This window comes from Notamacropus eugenii, chromosome 6, assembly GCF_028372415.1.
Source record: "Notamacropus eugenii isolate mMacEug1 chromosome 6, mMacEug1.pri_v2, whole genome shotgun sequence".
NCBI classification, from domain to species: Eukaryota; Metazoa; Chordata; class Mammalia; order Diprotodontia; family Macropodidae; genus Notamacropus; species Notamacropus eugenii.
Window position 1 is genome coordinate 121,686,308 of NC_092877.1, and position 25,866 is coordinate 121,712,173.

The 25,866-nt window shown below is 37.9% G+C and overlaps 1 pseudogene; it reads left to right on the plus strand.

The window, feature by feature from the left end:
• The first annotated feature begins 1,504 nt into the window (after window positions 1-1,504).
• Window positions 1,505-25,056, plus strand: LOC140511749 (UDP-glucuronosyltransferase 2B31-like; annotated as a pseudogene).
• The last annotated feature ends 810 nt before the right edge of the window (window positions 25,057-25,866 follow it).

Sequence of the window (25,866 nt, forward strand, 5' to 3'; positions counted from 1 at the left end):
AATTCTAGAATTGCCATACTTCCACCTACAACTCAGAAACAGAAGGTGTGGAATGGTTCCACCAACTACTTAGGGCCATTCTATGTGTGCATGCATTAGCTGAATTTCCCTTTCAGACTCCTTGTCATTTTGTACTACATATAAAACATGACTCCAATTCTTCAGTGATTCAGCCCAAAAAGGGTGCCTGATGTATTTGCTCCAGTGAAGGGGTAGGTGGGCCCAGTAGAAGAAGAATGTTTCCACCCATAATAGGAATGTTTCCAACAATGTGCAACACTACTACAGAGACCACCCTATGAGAGACGACAGATACCCTTTGAAATCATGGAAATCATCTGAAAACCCTGGGAGACAGAGCCAAACTGTGAATATGTTTTCCAGAACATCAAATATAGCTAGAACAGGAGATAATTATTAATGAGATCACATGGTACGTTGGTAAGATGCTATTCCCAAATATTAGGTACCTGGTCACAGTCCATAAACTCAAGTTCATGATAATCCTGGGAAGACTACCAGGCCCAGGTCTTAAAGGACACAAAATTTGAAGCATTTGAGAAAGATTTTCCAACAGGAGCTCCCCTAATGAGATCTGAAATTGGCCTTCACTGGACCCCAACCCCCTCTAACCCAGTAACAACTACAGAAGAATGTCTTAAGAATTCATCGCCAACTTTTCTCTGGCATTGCAAGGAGCCAGTGCTAGTCAGTTCTCCATCTGGACATTCAAGGACAATCAATATGCTTTCACCATTCATGCACTTTCAGTATGAAAGGAAATGGAGTTATCTTGTAAAACCTGAGTAAGTAAAACCGTTCCCCAGTCCCTAAAGAAAACTCTTGATTAGAGAGGCAACACAAGAGTTGAATGTTTGTAGCGGACCACCTTCGTCCCCACAGGGTGATGTGGTGAAGAAGAAAGACTCAGGAGGTGAGATAAGAAAGACAGACTCCATTTATTGATCTGAGGGCCCAGGTATTTACAGACAGAAAATGCAAGCCTAAGTGACCTTCTGCTTGTCTCCAGCCCTAGTGATTAATCGGTCTGATAAGACTGATTTAATCAGACTGTGACCCTAGAGGGCATCTATTTTATATATCCCTTGTTTTCTGTAATTCTCTTGTTTGTCTCAAGGGGTCAGCAACATCTGGGGGCCATGGAGAGCCATTGTGGATGATAAGGAGCATAGTCTCAAAGAACAGTTTCCCTGAAAGGTCTTTTTTGATCTTATCAACAGCACTCCACCCTGGCCCTCAACAAAAGTTCAGCTTTGTTTATAATGAAGACTTTTGTGCAATCTGTGAAATGTCCTCCTTTGACCCTAAAGTTCATGCCATGTATTGATCTCTTGCCAAATCTGTCTCCCTTTTCCACCCATATCTATAACTAAGGATTTTCTTTTTTGGATCAGGACTTGACAGATACCAATTACATTTTAACTTCTTTGTAAACTCCTTTTGTGATATAACCCATCGCATCTGACAGGGAAGTTAGTGGTTCTGAAAAAGAACAACCATGAGATCTGAGAAATGGGCTGCAGCTCTTTTGCTGCTGCAGCTGTGTGGCTTCAGCTGTGGGTCCTGTGGGAAGGTCCTAGTGTGGCCTACAGAGTACAGTCACTGGATGAATATAAAGACCATCCTGGATGAGCTGGCACAGAGGGGCCATGAGGTGACTGTCCTGACATCTACGGCTTCCATTCTTGTTGATCCTACAAAAGCATCCCTTCTCAACTTTGAGGTTTATCCTGTGTCATTCACCAAAGAAGATGTTGTTAATTATTTTGATAAATGGATAAAGGAATGGGCTTATGAGATGCCAAGACATTCACCTTGGGAATATGCTACAAAAGATGCAAGATGTGTTTTTTGAATTTTCAAAGGTTCTCAAACAGCTTTTTGAGTGTGTTGTTTTGAACAAGAAACTCATGAAGACATTGAAGGAAGCCAGATATGATGTTGTTTCAGATGCTATTGGTCCTTGTGCTGAGCTCATAGCTGAGGTGCATGGAATACCTATTATCTACTCTTTGGTTCACTATTGGCAATACGTATGAAAAATACTGTGGAGGACTCCCTTCCCCTCCTTCCTATGTGCCTGTGGTCTTGACAGAATTGACTGACAAGATGACATTCATGGAGAGGGTGAAAAATATGCTTTTCTTCTTTTATTATGACTTTTGGTTTCAGAATTTTGATGTGAAGGATTGGGATCAGTTTTACAGTGATGTGTTAGGTAAGCCTGTGGTTCCTTCATGGTTTACATGTCAGAAGTATACAGCCACTCCACCATTTTGTATATATCTGAAGGTAAATGGGTTGGTGTTTAAAGTTATGAGAATTCTTTGTTTACTTGTTGCTAATAAGAAATATTATTTGTCTTTAACAATGTCACTTGGTTAACTATGAAATACAGGCTATTGCCCTATTATTGATACTAGGTAAGCTAAAATTTGAATTTTTAAAGCAGACAAATAGGTTCATTGATACTGGCTAAATACCATTATTTGGGAGACGAGAGTGTTTTTTTTTTTTTTTAAATTTGCTATCGCATGTTCAATATATGTGGCCCAAGGTGAAGGTACATTGGCCACTAAGGAGCCAGTGCTTTCGCTGATTGTCATCGAACCTTTTACCTTCCCAGTTTTTAACACCCTCAGGCAGCACTTTCACAATGGATAGAGATAGTGACAGGAACTGTGACTTCATTAGTATAAGAAACTGCAGTACATGGTATATAGAAATTCTCTCTAGCAATGCCCTTTTTCTGCACCTGAAAGAATTCATGTATCCTAGAAAAAAAATGACTTCTAGGCTGACGTAGCCTTGAATGTGCAGCCTGTATGCCAGAGGAGAGGCTTGAGCATAGGGCTTCCTGTCTCTCCATACTATATAGCACTGCTTATATGTTAAAGAGGAAAATTTGCCTGTCAGTCCTCAAAACCAGGAAAAATAATGAGAAAATGATTCCACAAGTTATAATGTCAGGTTGTATTGGCTTTCTTTAGCATTCCATGCAAAAATACTTCCCAACCAGTCAGGAAAGTTTGAGGATTTTTGAAGGCTATGAAGTTAGGAGAGATTCCTTACCTGGGAGAAGCCAGTGGTTCAGCTTTCTCACATGGAGGAGTATAGCAGGATGGAAAAAGAATCACCATCAAACAGGAAAAAGAAAATTACTGCTTGTTAGGAGGACAGACACAGAATTTCACAAACTTTGATACAGGGCATGATAGTTGACCACCCAGAACATGGTTCTCAAAGTCGAATTTTCTTTTTTTAACCCTCACTTTAAGCATTTGTTGGCAGATCTTCAATTCTAAAAGTGCCATACTTTCACCTACAATTCACAAGCACAAGTTGTGGAATGGTTCCACCAACTACTTAAGGCCATTGTGTTTGTGCATAAGTAGAATATCTCTTTCAGACTCCCTGTCATTTTGTAGTACCTACAACACACGACTCCAATTCTCAGGATTCAGCCCAAAAGGGATACCTGATGTATTAGCTCCAGTGAAAGGCTGGACAGGCCCAGTGGAACAAGAAATATGACCTCGTAGGAATATTTTCACCAATATGGGAAACAACTACAGAGACCACCCTATGTGTGAGGAGAGATACCCATTGGAATCATGAAAAATCAACTGAAATCACAGTGAGACAAAGCAAACTTGCAAACATTGCTTCCAGAATATCAAGTTCAGCTGCAATGAGAGAATTTTATTAATTAGATTACCTGGGGTGTTAGAAAGAGACTGTTCCCAAATATTAGATACCAGGTCATAGTCCATGAACTCAAGTCCTTGATAATCAAGGAAACACTGTCAGGACCAGTTTTTAAAGGCCACAAGTTTTGAAACATTACAGAAAGAGTTTCCAATGAGAGTTCCCCAAATGAGATCTGAAATTGGTCTGCACTGGGTCCCAACCCCCTCTAACCAAATAATAACTACAGAAGGATTTCTTAAAAAGTCATCACCAATTTTTCTTTGCCATAGCAAGGAGCCCATGTTCGTCAGTTATTCCATCTGGATATTCAGTGACAAAGATAATGAAGACAGCCTGACCATTCATGTACTTTCAGTATAAAATCTGCACTTGTAAAAATACGTAAAAGGTAGAATTATTCCACAGTCCATGAAGAATCTTCTGGATTAGATTGGCAACACAGGAGGTGAAAGTTCAACTTTGGAATGCACTTTTGTGCAATTAGCTAAATGTCCTTCTTTGACACTAAAGTTCATGACATGCATTAATCTCCTGCCAAATCAGCCTCCATTTTCCATCAATGGCTCTGACCAGGGTTTTGCTTTTTGTTTAAGGACTTGACAAATTTCAATTACATTTTAACTTCTTGGTCAATTCCTTTCTCATATAATGCATTGTACCTTATAGGAGAAGATAGTGAATCTGAAAAGGCAAAACTGTGAGATCTGAGAAGTGAGCTGCAGCTCTTTTGCTGCAGCTGTGTTGTTTTAGCTGTGGGCCCTGTGGGAAGGTCCTGGTGTGGCTGACAGAGTGAAGTTACTGGATCAATATAAAGAAAGACCATCCTGGATGAGCTGACACAGAGGGGCCATGAGGTTACTGTACTGACATCTACGGCTTCCATTCTTACTGATTCTACCAAAATATCTCTTCTTAACTTTGAAGTTTATTCTGTGTAATTCACTAAAGAAGATGTTGTTAATCATTTTGAAAACTGGATTAAGGAATGTGTGTATGAGTTGCCAAGATTTTCTCCTTGGGAATATGCTACAAAAGATGCAAGATGTGTTTTTTGAATTTTCAAAGGTTCTCAAACAGCTTTTTGAGTGTCTTGTTTTGAACAAGAAACTCATGAAGACATTGAAGGAAGCCAGATATGATGTTGTTGTTTCAGATGCTATTGGTCCTTGTGCTGAGCTCATAGCTGAGGTGCATGGAATACCTATTATCTACTCTTTGGTTCACTATTGGCAATACATATGAAAAATAATCTGGAGGACTCCCTTCTCTCCCTTCCTGTGTGCCTGTGTTCTTGACAGAATTGACTGACAAGATGACATTCATAGAGAGGGTGAAAAATATGCTTTCCTTCCTTTATTTTGACTTTAGCTTTCAGAATTTTGATGTGAAGGATTAGGATCAGTTTTACAGTGATGTGTTAAGTAAGGCTGGGATTCCTTCATGGTTTACATGTCAGGATTATACAGTCACTCCCCCATTTTGTATATATGTGTAGGTAAATAGGTTGGTAATTAAAGTTATGAAATTCCTTTACTTACTTATTTCTGATAAGAAATGGAATTGGTCTTTAAGAATATGACTTAGTTAACTATGTAACATAGGTACGTACCCTATAACTGCTTTTCTGTGTGCTAATGTCTAAATCTTTAAAGCAGAAAAATAGGTTCATAGAAATAATAGCTAAATGCCATTATTTAGGGAGGAGTGTTTTTTTTTTTTAAATTTGATATTTGTTATCTCTATATACGTGGTCTAAGCTGGAGGTACACTTGCCACTCAAGGCACCAGTGCCTTAACTGATTGGCATAGACACTTCGACCTTTTTGGATTTTTACAGATTTGGGCAGAACATGTGATATGAACGGGGATAGTGGCAGGACATGTGACTTCCCTAGTTTAGGAAACCCCCTCTAACAATGCCCCTTCTCTGGAACTTAAAGAGTTCGAGTCACCTAGAATGGTGACTTCTAGACTGAAGCAGCCTTGTGTGTGCAGCCTGTATGTGCCAGAGGAGAGTTTGGAGCATAGGGCTTGCTAATTTGAGGCTGCCTCCATAACATCTGACATCGTCTACATAGTAAACAAGAAAATTTGGCACCCCTCAAAAACCAACAAAGAAATGGGAAAAGGAATCCACAAGTTGCAAGGTCAGGTTGTCTGGGCTGTTGTTTATAGTTCTAAGCAAAAAATACTTCCCAACCAATTGGGACAGTATGAAGGTTGTTGAAGGCTAGAGAACTGGGAGAAATTCCTTACCTGGGAGAATTCAATGGCTCAGCTTTCTCACCTGATGGAAGAGATCAAGATTTTGGAGTAAAAATGACCATCAAACAGGAAAAAGAAAATTGCTGTTTAGTAGAACAAGTGTAGAATCAGAATATCATAAACACTGACACAGGGCATGTTAGTTGACAGCCAAGAACAGAGTTCTTAAAGGTAGAACTTTTTTAATTTTAAAATTTTATTTATTTTTATTATTTTACCCTTTAAGCATTTATTGTATATCTTCAATTCTAGAACTGCTTTACTTCCACCTACGATTCACAAACAAAAGGAATGGAATGGTTCTACCAACTACTTGAGGACATTCTGGGTTTGCATTAGTACAATGTCCTTTTCAGACTCCTTGTCATTGTGTAGTACCTACAAAATATAATTTCAGCTCTTTAGGGATACAGCACAAAAGGGTTGCTTGATGTGTTGGCTCAAGTGAAGGGATGGGCAGATCCAGTGGAACAAGAAATGTGAGCTGGTATGAATATTTCCAACGATGTGAAGCACCATTGGAGAGACCACCCTATGAGTGAGGCCAGATGCCCTTGGGAATCAGGGAAAATTATCTTAAAACTCATTGAGACAAAGCCATATTGCAAACATTTGTTGCTGAATATCGTTGGAAAGAAGCTAATCCCAAATATAGATACCAGGTCACAGTCCATGAAATCAAGTCCATGATAATCAAGGGAAAACTGTCAGACCCAAGTCTTAAAAGATATAAGGTTTGAAGCAATAAATTGTTTCCAACAGGAGCTCCCCCAATGGGGTCAGAAATTAGCCTTCACTGTACCCCAAACCCCTCTAACCCAATAACAATTACAAAAGGATGTCTTAGAAATAAATCAGCAAATTTTCTCTGGCATAGTAAGGAGTCAATGCTAGTCAGCTACTCGATCTGGACATTCAAGGACAAAGATAGTCCAGACATCTTCATCATTAATGCCCTTTTATATGAAATATACTCCTGTGGGCGTAAAAAAGGAAATGGAATTATCTTTTAAAAGTTGAATAAGTAAAACCATTCCACAGTCCCTGAAGAAACCTCTTGGTTACAGTGGCGACATAGGAGGTGAATGTTCAACATTCTTTGGACTAAAGACTTGCACAGTTAACTGAATGTCCTACTTTGACGCTAAACTGATTGCTATATATCAATCTCCTCACAACTCCGCCTCCCTTTTGCCAACAGTGGATATGACTAAGGATTTTCTTTTTGATAAGGACTTGACAGATCTCAATTACACTTTAACTTCTTTGTCAATATATAACCTAGAGCACATGATAGGAGGAAGCTAGAGATTCCAAAAAGGCACAACCATGAGATCTGAGAAGAGGGCTGCAGCTCTTTTGCTGCTACAGCTGTGTTGCTTTAGCTGTGGTTCCTGTGGGAAGATCCTAGCATGGCCTATGGAATATAGTCATTGGATAAATATGAAGATCATTCTAGATGAGCTGGCACAGAGGGGCCATGAGGTGACTGTGCTGACATCTACAGCTTCCATTCTTGTTGATCCTACCGAAGCATCTCTTCTCAACTTTGAGGTTTATCCTGTGCCATTCACTAAAGAAGATTTTGTTACTTTTTCTGACAAATCGATGGAGCAATTGCTGTATGAGCTGCCAAACCTTTTCCCTTGGGAGTATGCTAAACGGATGCAAGAAATATTTTTTGAATTTACAAAGGTTCTCAAACAGTTTTGTGAGAGTGTTGTTTTGAACCAGAAGCTTATGAAGACATTGAAGGAAACCAGATACGATGTTGTTGTTTCAGATCCTTTTAGTCCATGTGGTGAGCTCATAGCTGAGGTCCTTGGAATACCTGTTGTCTATACTCTTCGGTTCACTACTGGCAATACATATGAAAAATACTGTGGAGGACTCCCCTCACCCCCTTCCTATGTGCCTGTGGTTGCCTCAGAATTGACTGATAAGATGACATTCATGGAGCGGGTGAAAAATATGCTTTTCTTCCTTTATTATGACTTTTGGTTTCAGCATTTTGATGTGAAGGATTGGGATCAGTTTTACAGTGATGTGTTAGGTAAGTCTGGAGTTCCTTCATGGTTTCCATGTCAGAAGTATACAGCCACTCCACCATTTTTTATATTTATCTGAAGGTAAATGGGTTGGTGTTTAAAGTTATATGAGAAGCCTTTGTTTACTTATTTCTGATCAGAAATGGAATTGGTCTTTAACAATATGACTCAGTTAACTATCAAACATAGGCAAGTGTCCTATAACTACTACTTTATGATCTAAAGTTTGAATCTTTAAACCAGAAAAGCAAGTTCATAGGAATAAGTGCTAAATTCAGTGGGGTAAGGGGTCACTGAATTTTTTTTTTTTTAATTTTGATACTGGGTCATTTTATGTATTTAGCCTAAGCTGAAGGTACAGTGACCATGGTGGTCAATCACTTTGAAAAATACTGTGCATTATGCCCTTCCCCATATACACACTTTTTGTTATTCCTAGGTGACAAGTATAAAAACCTGAAGATGAGATCAAGGAAGGGATGGCAAATATATTAGAGTGACAGAGCCTGGTGAAAAAGAGGGTTGAAAAAAAAGCATTGTGAGATGAATTAGGACAGCTAAGGTATGGCCAATTAATTGAACATCTTGAATGACATTTGAGAATTCTATGTGATTTGATATGACCCCAATAGTTTGAGGTAGTTTTTTGTAGTGACTGTACATATTGGTTTGGCTCTTGGCAATTTTTCTTACTTTTTATGCAATAGTTTTGATTTCCATAATTTTAAAGAGCAAAAGTGATTATGGATATCACTCTGAAAAAAATTGTTTGAATCAGTACTTTGGTTTTTCTTTTTCCATGTAAAGTCAATAAGCATTTATTAAGGGTCTCTTATATGTCAGGTACTGTCATAAGGTCCAGGAATACAAAGAAAGGCAAATACAATCCCAGTATCTCACAGGATAAACAAACAATAGCATATATGCAGGATAGATTGAATATAATCTCAGTTGGAGACACTTGGATTAAGAAGGATGAGAAAGATTTCTTTTGAACAAAATGAGCTCCTAGGAACTCAGAAGTTTTCTTAGGAACTCAAGATCCTCCAGTAAGCTTCAGCAGGAATTCTTAACCTCATTTGGATAACAATTTTTAAAGTGGTCAGTTTCCTTTATTATCCTATGTATTTTGTTTCATGCATTTAAAAACATTCTTCTGAGAAGCAATCCAAATAATATTTCACCGCACTACCATAGGTATTCATGACACACACAAGGTTAAGAATCCCTGACCTAGAGGTTTGAGCCATCCATGACAGAGCTTACTCCTTTTTTTCTTTTTCCCTTAGGAAGGCCCACTACATTATGTGAAACTATGGGAAAAGCTGAAATGTGGCTGATTCGGACTTACTGGGATTTTGAATTTCCTCGTCCATACTTGCCAAATTTTGAATTTGTTGGAGGACTCCACTGTAAGCCTGCCAAGCCTCTTCCTGAGGTAAATCTATCTTTTGGTTTTCCAAGTTTTAATCTCCTACAAATATGTCTTGTTTTCTATGCCTAGAGTGAAGGAAGAGAGAGAGATAACAAACATTTATTAAATTCCTACTATGTGCCAGACACTGTGTGAAATGATTTACAAATAATATCTCCTTTTATCCTCACAACTCTAACATTCTAGGTGCCAGTATTATTCCTATTTTACAGTTCAGGAAACTAATGTGGAGAGAGGTAAAATGACTTGCCCAGGGTCACAATGCTAACAAGTCTTTGAGGTCAAGTTTGAACTCTGGACTTCCTGACTCTGGGACCAGCTCTCTGTCTATGTACCACCAGATGACTCAAGGGCAATGATACTGAACTAGGATTGTGGAGACCCCTGGTCTAGTTCTTCATTTGTCACTACCTCACTGTATACTTTCAGGCATAGATTTCTGATTTTCTTTGTATTGTGTATGCATTACAGTCATGGAGACTTTGAAAATGAAAATTTAATTCTGCTCTCCTCCTTAATAAAGAAGGCAAAGTTTTCGATTCTAGATGTGTTTAATGTCACACAGACATGACTCTTTGATTGTTTTTTTCATAACAAGGGAGGTTTTAAAGGATTTTGGTGTAGGTGAGAAGTGGAAAATTATATCAGAATTTGGATGTTTTTAAAAAAGCAATAAAATAAGTGTAACAGTCAAGCTTTGACTTAATAAATCAATCAAACCACCCTTCCCCATTTAAACTGTGATGAAGTGTCATGCTCTGATACATTTAAATTATCCTAAATGAAGCTAAATGATAAGACGCTATGCTCTGACACATTTATCAGGTATTCTTTAAGTATGGATAAGACCTAACAACTTCCCTTGCTAAAATGATAATAACAAAAACAAGTCAGTCTGGGCATTTATATAGCACCTACTATGTGCCAGGATGTATGCTAAGTGCTTTACAAATATTATCTCATTTGATTTTCACAATACCCCTGGAAGACAGGTGCTATCACTATGCCCATTTTATAGGTGAGGAAACTGAGGCAGGCAGGGTTTAAGTGATTGGTCCAAGGTCACACAGCTAGTAAGTCTCAGAATGAGGTGAAATGACCAGAATTCTAAGAGTTCACAAAAAAGAGACAGGACTCTTACTGCTTGAAGTGGAAAGGACAATGATGACTGACCAAAGAGAGAAGAAAAGTGCTTAGTTTTAATTTTGCTCCTTTTTTTTCTTCCAAGAAGAATTATCTGTAAACTTTTTAAAAGCAGAAAACAAACATAAACAATAGAAGGTGAGTTGTGCACAGCAAGTCATAATGAGGTAAATGATTTACTCAGGCTACCATGATTAGGAAATATCAAAGGCAGAACTTAAGCTGAAGTCTTAACTCTTTAAATGCCTCTTCATGCTATGTTGATTTTAGCATGCCATGCTGAAATGAACATCACTATAACTAGTTTTGAACTCTGCCTGTGAGAACTCTGTGTATCATGGAGACTCTCCACCATGATCGTGAAAATATTCTAGCTCACTTGACTCTGCTACTCAACCCAGCACCCTATAAATCTGAGCTTTTGTCCTCGCCTGAGGTAGGACTATATGCCCTACATAGAATGCTTATGCATAGAATATATTCAAAGATAAATTATCTTAAAGGTAGTGCAAACCAGAGAGAGCAAACAGAAAATTAATATCCCAATCCCCAGTGACTTTTAACTCCTGACCACTCTGCATATGTAAGGATTGTACACAGTGAAACTATAAAACAAGATTAATTTTATGGCCACAATATAACTTCAGTCTTCCTCTTATATAGCAGTTCTTAAATGTTTTAAAATATAGTTTTAAATGAGCAAAAATCTATCTTGTCTCCCTCACTATAAAAAGAAAAGAAAAACAAATCCCTTGGCACAAATAAGTACAGTTGAGAAAAACAAATCCCTCTCTTTGGCCAGGTTCAAAAAGTATATTTTTCAATTTATACCCAGAATCCACCATATCTAAGGCAGGAGGTTGGTAGTATGTCTAATCACTTGTTGTCTCGAATCTTGTTTGGTCACTGAATTGATCAAAACAACTTGTACTTACATGGTTGTTGTCATAGCATAAACTCCTTTCCTGACTCACTTTATTCTCCATCTGTTCTTAGGCATCTTCCCAATTTCTCTGAAATAACCCTCTTCATCATGTCTTATATATCAGTAATATTCCCTTATACATATATACATGTGAATACATATATGTTTATACACACATACTATAATTTGTTCAGTCATTCCTCAATTGATGGGTTCCCTCCTTTAGTTTGCAGTTCTTTGCATAAAAGTATAACAGTATAACAGGAGTTATTAACCTTTTTTGGTGTTGTGAATCCTCTTGACAGCCTGGTGAAACCAATGGATCTCCTCTAAGAATAATGTTTTCAAATAATTAAATATATAAATACATAAAATAAAATATAGAGAGTTGCAAAGAAACCAATTTTATTGAACTTCAGTTATTTCTTGGGTACTGTGGCACATGCCAGTAATCTCTGCTACAGGGAAAACTGAAGTCTAGCAGGACACCGAGTTCAAGAATTCTTGGTGTCCATAGTAAGTCTCATCCCGATGTAGGGGAGTCACCAGGCTGCCTAAGGAAAGACAAACTGTTCCAGGCTAGAAACAGAAAATGTCAATGTTCCTGTGCCCATCAGCAGTGTGACTGGCCTATTAGCAACCATTTCACTTTTAGCCTGAGCAAGATAGGAAGAACTAGTCTCACTTTCTCTATATGGAGAGTTATCAAAATATATTTTAAAATACAAGTTCATAGATCTAGGATAAATCCCCTGCTCTATAGCCTGAGCTTGTTTTTAATTCTATCATGATTGTTCTTTAAAGGTCACAGTTTTAGTAGTGAGTCAGTCACTGTGGGGGTGTGCCGTGTGTACATACATTTGTTTCAAGATCCAGTGGAAGTTTTACCTCTCCATGAAGAACTTCCTATTCCCTCTGACCAGAAATAATTTCTCCCTTTTTAGATTTCTGATAGCTCTTTGTTTATAACCCTGCTTTGTACTTATATATTTAATTTTTGATCTGAATTTTGGGATCTGTCTTATCTCCCCAGTGAGATTTTAGACTCCTGAAGAGCAGGGATCATTGACTCTGAGTAGCAGTAGGAGGCATTTACATAGCATTTTACAACTACTATAATTTTATCCTCACAACACACCTGGGAAATAGATGCTGTTGTTATCCCCAGTTTACAGAGTAGGAGACTGAAGCACAGCAGAGGCTAAGTGACTTGCCCAGGGTCACACAGCTAAGACGTGTCTGAAGCTGGATTTGAATTCAGGACTTCCTGACTCCAGGTCCACTGCACTACCAACTTGCATCTTAGAGAAAGGAAACTGGAGATAGGATTCCTATTCAGGTGCATATTGAACTTGAAGTCCCTTCCAAATCTGTTTCCATACTTTATAGCTCTAGAACTTCACACAGGCCTTCTCATTGGAGTTTGCCAACACTTCACAGGAGCTGTACATGCTCCCTTTGGCAAACAGCTTCTCTACACTTAAGTAGGCAGTCTTTGAATTGCTGTGACCAGCAATAATTGTCAGCAATGAAAGGCAGCCAACTCTGATAATGAACACAGCTAGGTAAGTGTTTGAATGACCTCATGAAACCCTTATTTGAAGTCTTTTCAGCAAACTAGCATGGTCTGAGAATGAAGAGAGTACCCATAAGGCATCACAAGAGGACTTTAGAGGTAAATATACAGAGTATGGTTAACACAGACTTGTTACTTCATAAGTGTTCGTTAACATGATTTGATTGAAGTGATTTTTTTAAGCTCTTGCTCTCCATCTGATAGATGATCAGTCTTTCCTTGACAGGAAATGGAAAAATTTGTCCAGAGCTCTGGGGAGCATGGCATTGTGGTATTTTCTCTTGGGTCAATGGTCAAAAACCTAACTGAGGAAAAGGGTAACCTGATTGCTGCAGCTCTTGCCCAGATTCCACAGAAGGTGAGAAAAAGGACAAACTTCTTCTGCTACCTTTGTCTATTTGAAATTTAGAAAGAGGGTCTGCTTAGCAAGATTTTCTATTGAAAACGTGAGGGAGGCAATTGGGGTTAAGTGACTTGCCAGAGTCACACAGCTAGTAAGTGTCTAAGGTCAGATTTGAACGCAGAGGGCCAATGTTCTGTCCATTGTGCCATATAACTGCCCCAATTTCTTTAGCTCTTAAAGCGTTGCACAATCTCCCTCTATCTGACGCACTACAATCCAGCCAAATTGGTCTTTTCTGTACGCCTAACATATAAGATTCCCTTTCCTGTTTCTGTTCCTTTGCATTGGCTACTCTTCAAAATTAGAATGCACTGACTCCCCGCTCCTTCCTCACCAAGTGCCTTGTCTTCCTTCCAGACGCAACCAAAGTACCACTTTTTCTATAGTCCAACCCTTTCATCTTACAGATGGAGAAACAGAAAATGAAAGAGACAACAGGACTAGCCCAAGGTCACCGAGAAAATGAGTAACTGAGTGAGAATTTGAACCCAGGTCCTTTGATTCTAATCCCAATATACTAGGAGGGGGTAGCAGGAAAGAAGAAATTATGATCATGGATGAGGAGGATGGAGAAGTACAGGTGAATGGGGAGAAGTTTAAGTGGCAGGAAAGAAGGTGAAGGGAGATGGCAGGTAGAGTAGGAAGGGGACCAGGAGAGCACAGAGGCTGGTGAGTTACCTTCTTAGTTTGACTATCATTAGAGTTATGGTCAGAAAACTCCTTTAAGTCCCAATAAAAATCTGTCTTTGAAAATCATTTTGGGGACTCTCCTTAGCAAAACTGAAGAGAAACTGTGCAGCCTTGGAATTTCCTCAGCACTCACAATGACCCTAATTTGTATGAGAATCAACTTAGGGAAAGACTTGAGTGATGCTGGTGAGCATTTTTCTACTTTCCTACTAATACCTGTTGGCAAGCCACAAAGCATTGTTTCACTGGAAAAAATACTGAATACATTAGTGTTTTGTGTCATTGTTGTAATGATTTAAGTGGATTTGGGGTTGTTGTTGGTTTTAGGTTTTTTTTTTCCTCATTGAGTTTTGGGTATCTCTCCTTCCCTAGCAATAAGCATTCAGCTTGTTAGAACTGAGTGAGTTTCACAATTCAAGGACTGTATGAAGTGAAACTGTTTCTGTTTCTGTTCCCTAACATATTAAAACTCTACATACATTATTACAGGTTCTAGTGCATGGGAAAGCATACTGTACAACTCTATATAGTGAGGTAGGGTAACTAGAGAGCTACTTAGAGTGGCTCCTAACACTTGGACTCAGTATAACTTAGGTCGAAGTCTTTTCTTTGATGAATGCCATTTGATTCTAGGCACAGTGTCTAGAGCACTGGTCTTGCAGTCAGGCTCTCAGACATTGACTGACTATGTGACCCTGGGAAAGTCAGTTAGCCCAGGGAGTACTGCATATGACATTGGATTTTTGTCAATGTGTTCATTGGTTTTGTTGATTTTTTCCCCTTTTCTGTCTTCTTAAAAATTGTTTTTGGTAAGAAATGGTTTTGTGGAAAGATGAAGGAAAAGATTATGGGGTAAATGTAGGCAACGTAAAAAATATTTTCTTAAATCTCTATACATTCAAGGTTTTAGAATAAGTAATCATAACTTTTTTTACTGTTTTAATTGCCAAGTCTTTCTAAGACAAGAATGGAATGAAAAATCATTTGGTCTGAATATTATCCTGCTCTGATCAAGATGGCCCATGTCTTCTTTTCATAATTATTTTATTTATATCCTTTGATTTTATGTCATTTTATTCCCAAATATATCCCTTCTCCTCCCCTTCTCAGTGATCTCTGCCTTGCAACAATGATTAAAAAAGAAAATGTAGCTCAGAAAAAACATTCAACACTGACTATATCTCACATTGTGTAGCTGTCCGCATCTTTATTTCTATCCATCTATTTATTTATGAAAGCTTCCTAGACCCTAAAATAGAAACATGAATTTGAGAAAGTAAACTGGATATATCCTAAAAGAAAAACAACCTTATCTACAGAGTGAACCTGTTGACTGAGTATCCTCATCTGTGAAATGAGGACCCCTCCAGCTCTAACATTCCAGGGATCTATGACTTTTTGGGGTAATGAACAAGACAGGTGAACATACATTCTGCAACAATCTCAAAGGAGCTATCCCAATATTTCTGGTGTTATAGAATTTCCCCTGCTCGAAATCCTAGCTCCCTATTGTCTCTAAGGTAAAATACAGCCTCTTCAGACTTAGACTCAATGTTTAAAATTGTTCACGACTTAGGTCCAACTTAGTTTCCCAGCATCACTTAATACTGACCGTTGGGAATTTCTTGTCTTTTATATTTCCATTGTAATAGAATTCAGCTGAGTGGAGAATTGATGAATAGACTGTGTTCTCCAGCGTCAAATACCTTCTACCTGGTCGTTCCTTCTCAGTTCCCTCTTTTCAAGCTTAGTCCCTGAAAGGAATATGGTAGGCAGCAATAGCAGGAAGGAGGCAGTGTGGTAGGAAAGAGCCCTGGATTCAAACTCAGATTACCTGGATTTAAATCGAGGCTTTGCCACTTAGTGAGGGAGTGATCTGAGAAACTGGGGCTTCATTTTCTTCCTCTGTAAAACGAGAGGATTAGACTAGATGATCTCTAAGATTCGTTCCAGATCTAAAATTCTACAATCTTATGACATAGCTATACCTTCATTCTGCCTGTATCAGAAGATAAGACTAAGATGCAAAAAGGCACATGGCTGCTTAAAATACAAAACATTTTTGTTTCACTAGCGGTTAGAACTATCCCAAATTGAGTTGTTTTGGAGAGTGGTAGGTTGAAGAACCAAGGTTCTTCAACAAAGTGGGCTGATCATTGTCAGGTAAATTGCTAAGAAGACAGACTAGAAAGGATTAAATGACCACTGAGGTCCCTTCTAAATCTGAGACTCTAGAACTTTGTGATTCCTTTTGACATTGTAAAAAGAATCCTGAAACTTTCTGTCAAAACATAATTCTGAATAAAATTATCTTATCTTTCCGCAAAGAATGAATTTCATTCCAGTATTTCCCAGTGCAGTGTATAGTGCAAGTATTAGCCTCATTTCATGGAAGAATAAAATGACTCAGACATGCCCAGTCACACAGCTAGAGTCTGAGCTAGTATTTGCCTAGCTCGAGTTCAGCATTGTTTTCATTGCACCACATGACATGGCTCTATTTTTCTTGTTTTCAGGTTATCTTTCTTCAATTCATCATCCACACAGCTACCCTAATAATCTTCCTGAAGCACATTTCTGATCCTGTTACTCTGCTGCTCAAAATTCTTCACTGGCTCCTTATTGCCTCTAAGATAAAATACCAACTCTCCAGCCTGGCATTTAAAGCTCTCCATGATTTAGTTCCAATCTACTTTTCTACCGGAAGGTGCTAAATGCTAAATTCCAAACTGAATTTCTAGCTTTTCCCTGATCCTGGAATTGTCTTGCTACTTCACAACTTTAGCCATCTCCTGTGCCTTTTCATCATTTCCTTTCAGAATCCTTATTTTCTTTCAAGGCTCAGTTCAGGAACTACCTCTTCTGTGAAGCCTTCCCTGATCTCTCATAGTAGTAATGTGTTCATTTATCTTCTCTCTCTAATTCCTTGTTTGTTTGTCTTTTCTTTTGTTGCTTATTTAGATATGTATCGCATGCACCAGTAGATTTCTGTAGGCTCCTTGGGGCAAGACACTATCTTTTCTTTGCATTCAACAGCACCTAAATGATGTTTTGCACATACATAACATGCTTGCTGCAGGGGACATGGTTAACAAAATATTTTCTGAAGAAAGTTATTATAAGTAAGCTTTTCTCAACAAACATTAAAGCAAATCTGTTTCCTAGCAATGCTGAGAGCTAGGATGGACCGCAGAATACACTTTTTTTGTAAATTTAATATTTGCACTGTCCATTCTAATGCAATTCCGTCAATTGACTCAGGGAAGATGCTTTAAATTCTATGTTGGCTCCCTACCCTGTCTGGGTTGTTACAGTTTTCTCCTCTATTAAATGGGAATGGGAATGACAACAGTGACCTTCTTAATAGGATGTTTATGAAAATTCTTTGAAAAGAATAGATAGAGAGTATCATTGCTAGCTAGTGCTTTAAAAGTTCTTGTCACCTACTTTCTCTGGGCCTAATTTCCTTCAGTTATAGAACAGTAAGGCTGGTCTCGATTCTCATTAAAACTCCTTCTGGTTTTATGATTCAGCTCACACTGCAATTTTATTCCTTTTTTTTGAAAGGTTCTATGGAGATACCAAGGAAAGAAGCCAGCCACATTAGGTCCAAATACCAGAACCTATGACTGGATTCCTCAGAATGATCTTCTTGGTGAGACTATGGTGTAGAAGTAGTGAAATTAATTAAATCTTCTCTTTTTGGTTCTCTTCCATTGTTGGGTGAGGGAGTTGTCCATCTGCTCTACGAACCTCATTGTCAGTGCTGGAACAGTTTTAGAAGTGAAGTATTGATGAAAATTCTCCATACCAAGAAATTCAGTGGTATATTTTATAAAATATTTCCAATTAATAGGAGACCTTGAGAGAAGAGTTAATGTATAGTGAAGAGACTTAGAACTTGGGAGACCTAGGTTCAAATTTGGACTCTCACACTTATTAATTTAGTTTCTCTGTACTAATGACTGAACACTATGAGCCTTAAGCAACTCTATAACTAAGCAATAAAAAAGATCATTATGTGTTTAAGTGAAAGAAATTTTTATACCTAAGAAATCATAGGTCTGATATTGTATGTAGAATAATTTCAGGACAATGCAGTCACTTAAGGCATTATGAAAAAAAACAAACCTGAATGAATTATGTTATATATTCATCCTTGATCAAAATTATCAGTGACCCCCTAAAAAGCCTAAGGCAACTCTAAAACAACTGAAATAATTGATCAGGCTGACAGAAGATTGCGAATTAAATACAAGGAGTTATGAAACTTAGGTAGCCTTTCCCAGATGTTCCTTCTTCTTACTATCTAAGGGGGGAAAGGTTTCCCATAAGGATTCTAATCTTTCTGAAAGCAGATAACTTAGATGATAATAATTACTGGAATTTGCTAAATTATTAAACCATCAGTAGGTCTATTGCTTGTTGCAACTTCTACTACATTAAATGAAGTATGGTACAGTGACAATATGTTGGATTTGGTGTTAAGGGACCTAGGTTCAAATCCTGACTTCCTATGAACTAGTTAAGATTTTTGGGGCCTCATCCTCTTCATGTGTAAAATAAACAAGAGTTGGATTACATGAGTTCTGAGAACCCTTCTAGTTCTAAATCTGTGATCCCATGGACAGATCAAAATGCTAGAACATTTGGGTAAAGAGGTAAAGGATCTTCACCTTGTTTTTCTAATATTTGATAACTGTAATTAAATATAATTGGTTTCCTTTGTAATCTTCTAATAGTTTATGCTTTTAAAAACATTATTCTGATAAGCAGGCCATAGATTTAACTATACTGCCAAAGGTATCCATAACACACACACACACACACACACACACACACACACACACACACACACACACACACACAAAGATTAAGAACCTCTGTAATGAGAGGTTCAATTCCTTCTAGAAAAATTACTCTAAAGATTACCTCTATAGATTCTTTCAACATTCTAAGTCATCTCAAATTGTGGGGGCATGGGGAAATAAATTGTGAGAGGTTCACAACAAAAAGAGAGGAAACAGATCTGGTGGAGTGTCCACCTGGCTACTTACTTGGGTTGGAAATGACAACCAAGAATCAAGTTGATTAAAGTGAGAGAAAGTTCCAAGTGACCTGCTTTTTGTGTTTGTTGTATTCAGGGAAACAGAGGGGAGTGGGTTGCCTAGAAATAGTCTATCAAGCAAATCCATGAAAAAGAAGTGCAATTGTTCAGAGACTCTTCAGAAAAAGAGGACTTTCTTCTCTGGGTCTCTCTGTGCACTTTCTCTAAACATTTATTAAAGATGCAATGTAAGATTTTTGTGGTCCACCTTCCTTTCATTTGCTTACTAATCATAACTGTACCCAGAGATCAACATGCAGACATTACCTCACCTTCTTTTCTGACACATTCAAAGTTCCAAGTGCTCCCATTTTTATACCAGTTTGTTACATTAATACCACTGCCTCAATGACTTATGCTGTCCATTCTTTCTTCTCTCTTCTAAATGCATCATAAGTTAATTAAACTGATCCCCTCTCCTTCCATTTCTATCCTAGGTCACCCCAAAACCAAGGCTTTTATCACTCATGGTGGAACCAATGGAGTCTATGAAGCTATCTATCATGGAGTTCCCATGATCGGTGTGCCCATGTTTGGTGATCAGCCTGATAACATCGCTCACATGAAGGCTAAGGGAGCAGCTGTTGACGTTGACTTTCATACAATGACAACTGCAGATATGCTTAATGCTTTGAAGACAGTCATCAACAACCCCTCGTGAGTATTATAATTCACTGCTTTCTTACCCGTGATAACCTTATCTACCAGTACTGGGAATTGGCACAGTGAAACAAACATTTGGTGTCATGGGACCAGTTTGAATCCTTACAGAATGCCAGGCCTGGAATCTTGAGTTCAAATCTGGCCTCAGACCTTTACTAGCTGTGGGACCTTGGATGAGTAACATCACCCTGTTTGCCTCAGCTCCCTTATCTGCAAAATGAGCTGGAGAAAGAAATGGCAAACAACTCCGGTATCTTTGCCAAGAAACACCAAATGGGGTCACAAAGAGTGGAACTTGACTGAAATGACTAAGCCTCTGTGTAGCATTAGGACAAATCATTTCACCTCTCTTAGGAGGTTGGATTAGATAGTCTCCAAGATTTGTGGGGGACACTAAATGCCTGATCCCACACTCCTCTTAATTAAATGCCACATTTTCTAAGTGTTTCTTTTCTTATGTTTCTCTTCTTTCTCTCTGTTTCTATTTTCCTTTTTTGAGACTGTCTCCCTATCTTGCCCAGGGTAGAACAATAGTAGCCACTCAAGGACCAACCCCATTGCTGATTAGCAGGAAACATTGACAAAATTTATTTCTGCCCTTGTCCAGTTTCTCCCTTCTTAAACAGCTTAGTGGCTCCCTATTCCCAAGGTCTTCCCATATTGATGCTTACCAATCCATAAAACCCCTAGCCTTACCTGTCTTCTGGATAAGGTTTTAGATGCATCACAAAGATGCTAAGCACCCTAGATGCCACTCATCATCTTACTCCTTGGACATGATTGGCTTTCTACTTGCTTACTTAGCAACTCTTGTCTTCATAGTTGCTAAATGCTGCCTGTTTTGCTGCCAAAAGGTGGGTAAAACAGAAAAGAAACTGAAGAGGGCACAATTTACCCAAATACTTAATGCAGATTGGCTTGAACCCTTCTGTTGTTCAGAATTCCCAAACTCAAGTGATCCACCACCCTAAGCCTCTCCAATAGCAGGGCCTCCTGGTGTGCCCTGCTGTGCCTGGTTTAAAAGAGCTTTATTTTCAGTGAAATAATAAGACATCTGAAAAGCAGGTATCATCTTTGGCCACCTATTTCCCTCTACAACATACTACTGAATCTCTCTGTAAGATATTTATAGAATATTACACCTAATAGTCATGTAATGACTGTTCTGAATTGAATTAATGAAAATATTAGTGGGTCAGAAATTTTTAAAATTACTCTTTTGAACAAACATTTCCAAATGTAGTAGTTGCTTAAGTATTTCAGTAAAGCCATGACCTTATCCCAAGTGAAACTCACATTGACAACTTCTCACCCTACTATTCACATCTTTCCATACACATCAACTGTAGATGGTCTAGTCAACCCAATGGAAGATTTCTATTAGGTCTTTTGCCATTTTATGGACACTAGTGCAGGCTAAACCTATTCCTCTGTTTTCTGGTGCTCTTGAAGTTCATAATGGTTCCCATATGATTAGAAAGGGATATTGACCAGTTCTATGCCTGTGATGATTTTTCACATATGATTCACAAAACAGATGCCCCAGGGAAAGAAACTTCATCAATAAATAACAAGCATCCTATTTTCTGTTTTGCAACATTTGATGAAAGAGAAGAGAAGAATAAATTCTTTCAGTTTCAGACACTGTCACATGGTTCATACTTCATCTCCCTTGATCATCTTTAATAAAGGATAATTATGTGGCTGGAGTAGAAACATGCTCAGTGTCCTTGACTAGCTCCAAATAGGAATATCTGCTATCTGATGTCTTTGTAGGTATTCTAAGAGGGAAAAAGTGACTTACTCTCTTCTGCTTTGTGTATGTGTTTCCATTTCAGATACAAAGAGAATGCTATGAGATTATCAAAAATTCACCACGACCAACCCTTGAAACCCCTAGATCGGGCAGTCTTCTGGATCGAGTTTGTGATGCGTCACAAAGGTGCTAAGCACCTTAGACCTGCTTCCCATGACCTCACCTGGTACCAGTACCACTCCCTGGATGTGATTGGCTTCCTACTTGCCTGTGTGGCAACGGTTGTCTTCATAGCCATCAAATGTTGCTTGTTTTGCTGTGGGAAGCTAGGTAGAAAAGGAAAGAAACAAAAGAAGGCATAATTTCCCATGATACCTGAAGCTAAGGATGGGGTATTGAAGACTTGAGAAAGGAAGCTGGAAGATCTCCACCTTAGTATAATGTAGTCTAGCTGATATAAGATTGAAACAAACTCCTCCTTTTCACAATTCAACAATATTTATATGACTATTATTATGTGCGAAGCATTTAGTCCAGAAGGATATGGAAAGATAAGTAAGAGAGTTTTCATCCTTAATGAGTTTACAGTCAATGTAGAAAGATAAGACATGCACACGAATAATCAGTGGCACTTATAATATGATATGAGACACACTCAAAGAAGCACTTTAAGGGATTTTTTGTCCTTTCATTACCTAGTTTCTGATGTTAAAGTTTTGTCCAGGTAGACTGGGAAAACTACAATACCAAACTCATTGGAAAATAACATTAAGTTATAGGAGAAAAACACAAAATTCAAATGGAATTTTTCTTCAGTATTCCCCTTGATCTTGGTTGGCTGTTTTCTTTTGATCGCCTATCTATCCTTTCCACTTCCACAACTGTTATTTCACACCCTAGCATATAATTTCCAAGAGTCATTCAAACACCTTTAACCTTCATCTATGAGAACATACTTGACCCAAATGGTTTGTGATCATAGCTTGATGTTGTAGGACTGTTTACTCAGATACCTTAGCTCTACTACCCACTTTGCTGAGTGCCTAGAAGACTTCATGTCTCTGGGATTCAAATAGTCTCCTCATTTGGAAAATGAGAAACGAGCTCTAAAACTGGAAGTGGTCCAAAGACCCAGAATTCAGTGCTGACACTTTGATTTGGTAAGTATCGAAGACATAGTTGTGTCAGGGCTGTGGAGATACAAAGTTGCTCACAATTGAAACTTACTGAAGAGTAAGTTTCAGAACCAGAGTCCTCAAAGTGTACTTAAAATATTTACCTTTTTCTTTGACATCAGAGTAAATGATCAAAAGGTCTTAGCTCCATTTTTAGACCCAAAGGGCTGTTCTCTTTACAATACACTACTGAATCTCATCCTTCACCAATGGAAATAGGACCAGAATTTTGTGCTCAACATAGCTGTGGTCTTTATTTGGTTTGAGGATTCCCAGAATGCTGCAGACATTTTTCTGGGTGCTTTGCAGAAGCTTTGCAATCGTCAGGAATTTATACCAAGGCAGAACATAACAGAACATTGTCCTCCTTTTGACATCATACATTTCCTTGTAGTGTATGTGTTAGCTTTGAAAATTGAAAATGGCTTCTGCCCGTTTTCTATTAACCAAATTGCTGTTCACATGCGGCCTTAAGCATCCTTCACATGTGCATTAACCTTTTGGTTCAGCATTCTCCTGTTCAAAGTTCATGGTTATCCTCTTTCCAAAGAAGTAGTGGAATTTTCATTTCATTTAAATCAAAGAATATGCTTTGGTTCATCTCTCTGAAAGGAAGGTTTACTCCCATTTAGCCACCTTACAGATCTTTTCTGAAAAGTGACCTGGAGACTCCCAGGAAAATGAGCATAATTCCACTTAATTGTAAATTATTTGAGCTTGCCTTTCCCTTCCCTGATATCTTCTCCTGTTCTCTTCTTCTCAACCCCACCCTCCTGATAGGCACAAGATCAGGGAACTCATGACAGTGAATAACTCAGTGCATTCCATTAGTCATCAGATGGATTGGAGTTATGTACCAAACTCAGAAGAATAAAAAACTAAAATTCACTGAAAGAAAGAATTCAGTTAATTAGGATTTCCAAGGCCCTGTATTTCAGGAAAATAATTTAGGAGTAAGTAGTTCTGGGCTTCAATTAAAAACGAATCTAAAGCTTCTCTGTTTCTAAAGAGTATCCATTCAAACCAATTACCAATCAAATGATCTAAGGTCATAGGATGCTCTTAGAGAAATAAGTAGTGATAGTAGTTCCTGTTAGAAAAGGATTGCTAAAAGATTTCTTCCACATTTCATCTTGAATAGTAATATCTAAATTTAGAGCAAAGTAAAATTACTCCTATGTATTATAAGAAGAAGTACATGGAATGCTTTTCTTTACTCTGGAAGAGAGATTATCTCCAATACACTAATGGGAAAAACGTGACTATCTTATAGTAAACTGTAAAGGAATGCAGGGGGAAAGTTATTGTTCACTAGTAGTATCAAACAAAATAATAAAATAGTAATATTATGAGTTCCATGCAATTTTATTTTTTAAATTCATTTGTATTGATCACTTCTTAGATCATAATCAAAGTAATGCAATTGTAGGGAAGCCTTGAATTTTGTTCGCTCGAAATTAAGCTTTTATTGTGCTGTCTAAACAAGATTGCTTTGTAAACCCTGTTTCTTAAAAATAATGGGGTTTGCTACAATTCTAGTTTAGTCTTTTGATAGTGTTTGTAGCTAAGTGAAATCTTTTATATTTTCTTCTCGTTTTAATAGTTAAGATGATCTTGGTCCAAGCCATTTTATCTCATTGTAGATTTCTAAAGATCACGCAGACCATACCTCACCAAGCATTCTTCTGAGTCTTAAACTTTCTACTTTTGGACAGAGATTTACATGATACTCCTTAATTCGTGTGTCAGTGTGTTAATTAGGTTGATATAGCATTATATGTTTGGAAGTCTTGGGAGAAAAGTGTATATATATTGCTGCTGGAATTCTTACCATTGTAATATGTATTTCTTCCAAGTAAGAGTTTAAGGTCTACACATGATACATTTTCAGAGGACAAATGCCTTCTACTGACTTGATTAAAAGCTATAAATCCCTATATAACTTTCAAATTAATTTTTCAAAAGCAAACTTAGAATTAATATGATTGAGACACTGTTAATATTACTTCTTAACCTTGACTGATATTAGCAGTATATGACTGCAAATCATTTGTACCTTGATTTTAGGTTAATATGAAAATAAGAATTGTAAATTCATTTTTCAAAAACTTTTAAATAAAAAAAAGATTGTTATGGTATGTGCATTTTTTAAAGAATATTTGTTTTATATTCTGGAGTGGTAAATCCTAAAATTCATGGGGACAATAACAGTCAATGGCCTGGATTTCTGCCTACTTTGTTAATGGGGCTCTACCTAAAACCAGCAAAAAATAGATTCATTCCAGAAAACATCCTGATATTGAGTGCTTCCATTATCAGAATGGTTTGACATATATAGTTGTCAAAGGTGTTTGACATAGATCAAATTTGGTCCCTCTATGGCAAGACAATCCTTTTACTCCTCCCTAACCCAGTCACTATCCTACTCACCACAGATTTTTCAAATCTTTTCATCCTTTCAAAAACCTCCACATTTTCCTCTTCTTCTCCCACAGATGAGAACCTTGACTTATATTTCACTGAAAAAAATCGAGGCCAGTAGCTCAACTCCTTTTCTCCCCTCCTCCTCATTTCATATTACTCAAATGCCTTCCCCCACTACCTATTCCACCCCAGGCTCCCATTAGAGGTAGCCCTTCTGAAGGCAAAATCTTCTACATACCTGCAGAAGAAATCTTAATCCATACTCTCTTATCTTCAATCTCTCCCTGTATACTGTATGCTTTCCTACTGCTTACAAAAAAGATTGTATTTCTTCTACCCACAAAAAATCCTCCTCTCATCCATCTATCACTGTTGTCATCCTATCTCTCACTTCTTTTTTGTGGGCACATTTCTTGGGAAAGCTGTCTACAATCAATGCTTACACTTTCTTTTCTTTCTCTTCTGAACTTCTGCAGGCTGGCTTCCCATGTAATGAGTCACATAAAATGCTATCCATTGATCCA